Source organism: Hibiscus syriacus, unplaced genomic scaffold (genome assembly GCF_006381635.1).
Source record: "Hibiscus syriacus cultivar Baekdansim isolate YM2019G1 unplaced genomic scaffold, ASM638163v2 tig00117012_pilon, whole genome shotgun sequence".
Classification (NCBI taxonomy): Eukaryota; Viridiplantae; Streptophyta; class Magnoliopsida; order Malvales; family Malvaceae; genus Hibiscus; species Hibiscus syriacus.
This window is the reverse complement of record NW_024063524.1, coordinates 2733335-2739822: the sequence shown is the minus strand read 5'-3', so window position 1 is coordinate 2739822 and position 6488 is coordinate 2733335.

Sequence of the window (6488 nt, the reverse complement as noted above, 5' to 3'; positions counted from 1 at the left end):
TATTTTGAATTTTTTATGTGCCATCTGTAACTCGTATTGGCCAGCTTTGCAATGTCATACACAAAACAATCCCCATTTTGTCTGCACCTATACATACCTGAATGAAAAACCCTTTGATTACTTTATTATGGGAGAATGAAGTTATTTTCAACCCTAAAAGGAAAAATGGCCAAACAACTGAAAACATGCCATAGAGACAGAGAAAAACATGCCATAAAGGCAAAATAATATGTGTCAAAAAGGTAGAATTATTTAGAATAAAAAAAGAAAAAATAAAGATACACTCTAATAAAATAAAAGAAAAATAATGAATATCAGCGAGCAACAACTAGTATCAAGACTGGTGTTGCCGCCGATCACAAAGATAAAGAATAAAAGAAACTAACTGTGGTTATGAATAAAGAGAGAAAAAGAGAATAAACCCTAAGAGCTAAAAATAGTTGAATTTTTAAATCCAAATGTAAGTTATAAATTCAAATAAAATTAAGATAACATATTTAAAATTTACACTTACATATTTGATGTATAGGTTTGATTATTTAAAAAGTAATTTGAAAAAAATCAAATATTTACAAATATTGATACAAACTAAACTAATCATATTTAATTTATACTAAAATTCTAACATAGTTAATTGCATCACATGTCCCTAAATTATGACTTTTATTTTAAATTGGTCCTTAAATTTTCAAATGTTCTAATTTCATCCCTACATTATAACTAATATTTTAAATTAGTCCTTAAACTTTTGTACATTTCAATTTCATCCCCAAACTATGACCTTTAACCTAAATTGGTCCCCAAACTTTTTGAATATTTTCAGTTTCATCTCAAACTATATGTATATATAAATCACATCCATTGTTAATAAAATCATTAGACCATGTTATATTATTATATGTTTGAAAAAAAAAATTTAGGTTAAATTGTGGTTGAAACTAATTACATATTTGGATGAATTTGAGGATGAAACTGGAATGTTTAAAATGTTTAGGGACTAATTTAGAATGAAGGTCTAAATTGGTCCCCAAACTTTTTGAATATTTTCATTTTCATCTCAAACTATATGTATATATAAATCACATCCATTGTTAATAAAATCATTAGACCATGTTATATTATTATATGTTTGAAAAAATAAAATTTAGGTTAAATTGTGGTTGAAACTAATTACATATTTGGATGAATTTGAGGATGAAACTGGAATGTTTAAAATGTTTAGGGACTAATTTAGAATGAAGATCATAGTTTGGAGATGAAATTGAAATGTTTAAAAGTCTAAGGACTAATTTAGAATGGTAATAATAGTTTAGGGATGAAATTAAAATATTTAAAAGTTTATGGAATTTAAAATGAAGGTCACAGTTTGAGGATATATATTGCAATTAACTCAACAAAATATAATAAATAAATTCAAAATCAAAATATTTCAAAAAGTACACATGGGATCCTTTGTCGTACTTGGTGATGTATTATGTAGTTTACACTTTACACTATATATTTGATCACGTGACTCGGTATCATATCTTCGAGAAAGGCCCACAAGCCTTGCACGTGTTCTGTAATGTTTGTGTAAAATCCTAAAATACCCTTCGATTTGGCTCTTTTCCAAAAAAAAAAGTCTTCCAGGACCCCTTGCAAATTATGAGATGTTAGTTATTTTTATATGTATCTAAACTATTATTTTTATTCTATTTTGATATGTAAATTTTATATTTTTCAATATATAGTATCAAAATTAGCTCTCAAAATTTATTAAAATGGTTATTTTACTCATATTCTATTTTGTTTTTTTTAATTTGGCCCCTACATTTTATTTTAGGGGAAAAGGCCCATAATATTAATAGAATAACCACTTTGTCCCTTATTTTTTTGGGCATTTTAGCTCAATATTTCATTTTAGGTTAAAAAACTCATATTTTAGAGCATTAATTGTATGCTAACTAATAATTTTCATCTATAGAATGAGCTTTTTGCCCTAAAGTGAAACGTTGGGGTCAAAATGCTTAAAAATAGAATAGGGAGTGAAATAACTATTTTGGCAAATGTTGGAGGCTATTTTTGGTATTATGTCTTTTTTAAATCATACCTAACATTTAGTTTATGATTCAATTTGATATCCCACCACGGTTAAAAAATAATAGAACCATCCACATGACAATTTTTTATTTTTTAATGATAATATGACATTATCTTATGATGACACATCAACACTACCGTTAAATTTTTAAAGGCAGTATATTCAAATGATACATAAACTAAACGTTAGGTATGGTTTTGAAAAAAATTGGATACCAAAACGGAACAAAGGTAATAGTTTAGATACTAAACATTTAGTTTATCATTTTCTATAATCACACATATTTAATTTATTAATGGATTAATTCATTACAAAAGTCTAAAATGAGATGGTTCTCTTAATCTCATTTATTTCATTCGTAAACGTCAGAATTTAAACTCCTACCTTACTTAAAGATTTTAATATTCCATTTTATTAAATCAATTGATTTTTAGTACGTAAATATTAGATTTGAATATAAATATTATTTTTATAATATTATACATTTAAATTAACTCCAATAAATATATGAAAATATTTTTAAAAACTTTAATAAATAGAATAATCTAAACCGTTTCAAACTGATAAAATTCCATTTAGATTGATTGGATTATCTTTTGTTTAAATTTTCTAAAACAAGAATGAAAAATTCCATTTAGTTTGATTGGATTATATTAACCTAATTTCTTGGGAAAATAAAAAAACAACCGATATGAACACATTACCTCCTCTCACCTTCTCCTCCAGTTATTATTAGCCACGTGGAATAGAGAATTCTTGTCCAAACTGAGTTCTCTCACTGTTCGACACGTTTCCTTCTCCAGATACCCAATTTGCCACTTCAGTCTTTTCCCTATCAGAATTCAAAGACTGTTCCTCTCGTTTCTTCATGCACTTTCAAAATCTCCTTCAGTTCCTCTTTCGTCTCTCTCGTTTTTATTTTATTTATTTTTATTTTGGTTTCCGAGTCCAAAGAGGAAGATAAGTAAATTACAGGTAATTTTTTAATTTTTTAATAAAGAAATTGGGTTATTTCTTTTTGGTTTTTTTGTTAGTACTGTACAGTCTCTTATTTGGTTGATGGGAAAAAACTAAATAGAAAAAGAAAATATTTTCTGGGTTTTATCTTTTTGTTTTGCTTTGGGTTTTTGAGACCCAATCTTAAGCTATAACCAAATTCAAGACTTCGCTAACTTTGTTTTATTCTTTATTCTAAGGAATTTTTGTTATCAGGTCGTAGTTAGTATCAGGAATCGTGCATGGTTATTTTCCTAAAAGATCAAGTGTTAGTTAGGCATAAAAGAATAATTAAAAGCTTTGGGATTTTATTTGTTTTTGTTTAGTTTCTGTGTTATGAGTTAAAATTGCCATTACTTGGTTAATTACATCTTAACAGCTGTTTTTTCCCTTTAGTTTCTTGGATTGAAAATGCTGTTGAATTTGCCACTTTAGATATACTGCATAACTTTTAGATTTTATGCTTGTGAAATTATAAAATTTTAGATGAAAAAACAGAATATAATAGAAAATATAAAAGAAATATATAAATTATACGAGAATTTAAAATTTTCGGGAATTGTAACCCATACTCGTGTCCGAATATGTGTCGAAAGAGGTGTAAAGAAACTAGTAATTTAGGGGGGGGGGGAATGAAGAGTGAACATTGATGAATCTAAGTTGAGTGAACGAGGGCGGAGGGATCTTCGGGAAAAATTACCATGGATCGATCTGAACAAACTGAACAGCAGCAGCAGCCTGTGATGGGAGTTGTAGCTGGTGGCGGTCCTTACCAAACTGCTCTCGTGATATCTTCCGGCACTCCAGCAGTGGCGGTCCCTTCACCGACTCGGCCTCCGATTGCTTTCTCTAGTTCGCCACAGCAATTTGCCTACCAACAACCTCAGCAGTTCCACCAGCAGCAGCAGCAACAACAGCAGCTTCAAACGTTCTGGTCCAACCAGATGCAAGAAATTGAGCATATGTCGGACTTCAAGAACCAGTCTCCCACTTGCGCGGATCAAAAAGATAATGAAAGCGGACGAGGATGTGCGGAAAGATATCAGCAGAGGCTCCTGTAATTTTTGCGAAAGCCTGCGAAATCTTCGTATTGGAACTTTATAAATAACATTAACGCCCATATGTTTTTTTTAATCCCAATTAAAAACTCTTTTTATAAATAACATTTTTTATAAGAGAAAATAACTTCAGTAACCGAAAATGCCTTATAATATACGATTTTAACCAACTATTTTTGGATTTGCGAAAATAACCATAAATTCGCAACGCGAACTCCAATTTCGCAACACAGTTTCCAAATTCGCAATGCGATTTTCTTTTTCACAATGCGATTTTCCAGATTCGCAACGCGATTTCAGATTCGCAACTCAATTTCTGAATTCGCAACACAAGTTTCATTTTCGCAACAAGATTTTCTAATTCGCAACACGAATTTTGTTTTCGCATATCGATTTTTGAATTCGCAACACGAATTTTAATTTCGCAACAGTTTTTATTTTCGCAACACAAATGTTTTGGGTATATAAACTACGCAGCAGCAGCAACACATAACCTAAATCCCTAAATCGGAACTCATTCCATCTTCATATCTCACTCTCTCTGGCGACATCCGTTCCTATATCCAACGACATCCTTCCCCATCTCTAATTGTTTTTTACATAATTTTATTTCTATATAATTTTTCAATGATTTCTCTCCCAAATTATCAACTATCAACTTAATAAATGTATGTTTTTCTCTAAGTTAGTGGTGATATCTAGTTTATAGCTCGTTTGTTTAGTAAATTATTTAACAATTTGTAGAATGAAATCATCTAATGTTGATCATGTTTGGATAGATTTGTGTTTTGGAGGGTCATGGGAGAATGTTAATGGTGTTTTACAATATATGTCTTTACCCATGAATCTTCAACTAAAACTGTTATTAAAAAAGTTAACTTATGAAACTCTAATATTACGTGTTTCAAAGAAATTGAATTTAGAGCCTCTAAGTGGATTTAGGTTATCTTATCAGAGAAAATGTAAAGTTTATTTGTTAACCGACAATGAAGATGTTGAACGATTCATTGCTTACATTAGTGTTTCGCAAGATGATGTTACATTGTATGTTGTTGAACCTAGAAGTAGTGAAGTTAGGTCAGTAGCGGGTAGTAATCAACTAAGTTCTTCAGCCCAGTTTATGGTGCTCACAATGTACAACGTTGTTATCAACCTCAAAATTTCATGGTTCCACCACAATTTCATCACCAAGAAAATTTTGTTTCACCACATTTCCAATACCAAACACAATATCAAACACAATCTCAAAACCCACAACCTTTCCCTAATCCAAATCCCAATCAACTTTTCAGCACCAAATTCTGGTTTTCATATTGACCAGTTAGACGATGATGAGCTAACAGAAAAAATTGTGTGTATTAGACAGTATTCGAAATTTGATCTTGGTCAATACCCACACTTTGATCTTGGTCAATACTCAGATTTTGATGATGTTTCAGAAGAAGAAACAGACCCTGCGTGTAATGATTTTGATATTGGTCAATACCCGAATTTTGATGATGAAACAACCATTGCCGAGGAAGATGTTGTTGATGATAATGAGGAGGAAATTAAGGCTGTGAATGAACATGTTGAACATTCATTCTGTAATTCATATAATTCTGAAGAAGAAAAAGAAGAAGAATAAGTCCCTAAAGAAAAGAAAAAGAAGAAAATGCCACAGGAGTATAACTGGAATATGTCATAATTACTTCAGATACCGGAAGAAGAGTTGGTAAAGATAGCAGTTGATTGTTACACAAAAGTTATTCGTATCAAGAAAGATGATTGTTTTGATACAAAGGAAGACTTGAAGATAGCTTTGTATACGAAATGTGTGGAAGATGGCTATCAACTAAAAGTTAACAAATCAAGCAAAGATCGTTTTGAAACAAAGTGTATGATTGACAAAAACTGTACGTGGCGTATGATTGCAAAGAGGATAAAAGATTGCGAAATGTTTCAAGTTAGAACTTTTATTGATAAACATACATGTTCAAGAACCCAAGTTTTTCCTCATCATAGACAGGCAAACAAAAAGGTGTTGGGTGGTTTTCTGGCTGAGTTAATGTTTTTGAATGGCAGGGTATATCGGGGACATGAAATTATGACTGACATGAATGCTCGGTTCAAGATTAGTATCTCATATTCTCAAGCTTGGAGAGCCAAATGTTATGCCTTGGAATTGTTGAGGGGGTCGCCAGAAGAATCGTTTGCCCAACTGCCGGCTTATTGTCACAATTTAAAACTTGGAAATCCGGGGGGTAAATCATCAAAACAGATATATTCGTTCGTTTATTAATTACATGTGCCCAATTATTATAATTGACGGAGCACATTTGAAAGGTCGATACCTTAGAGTAAACTTATTAGCA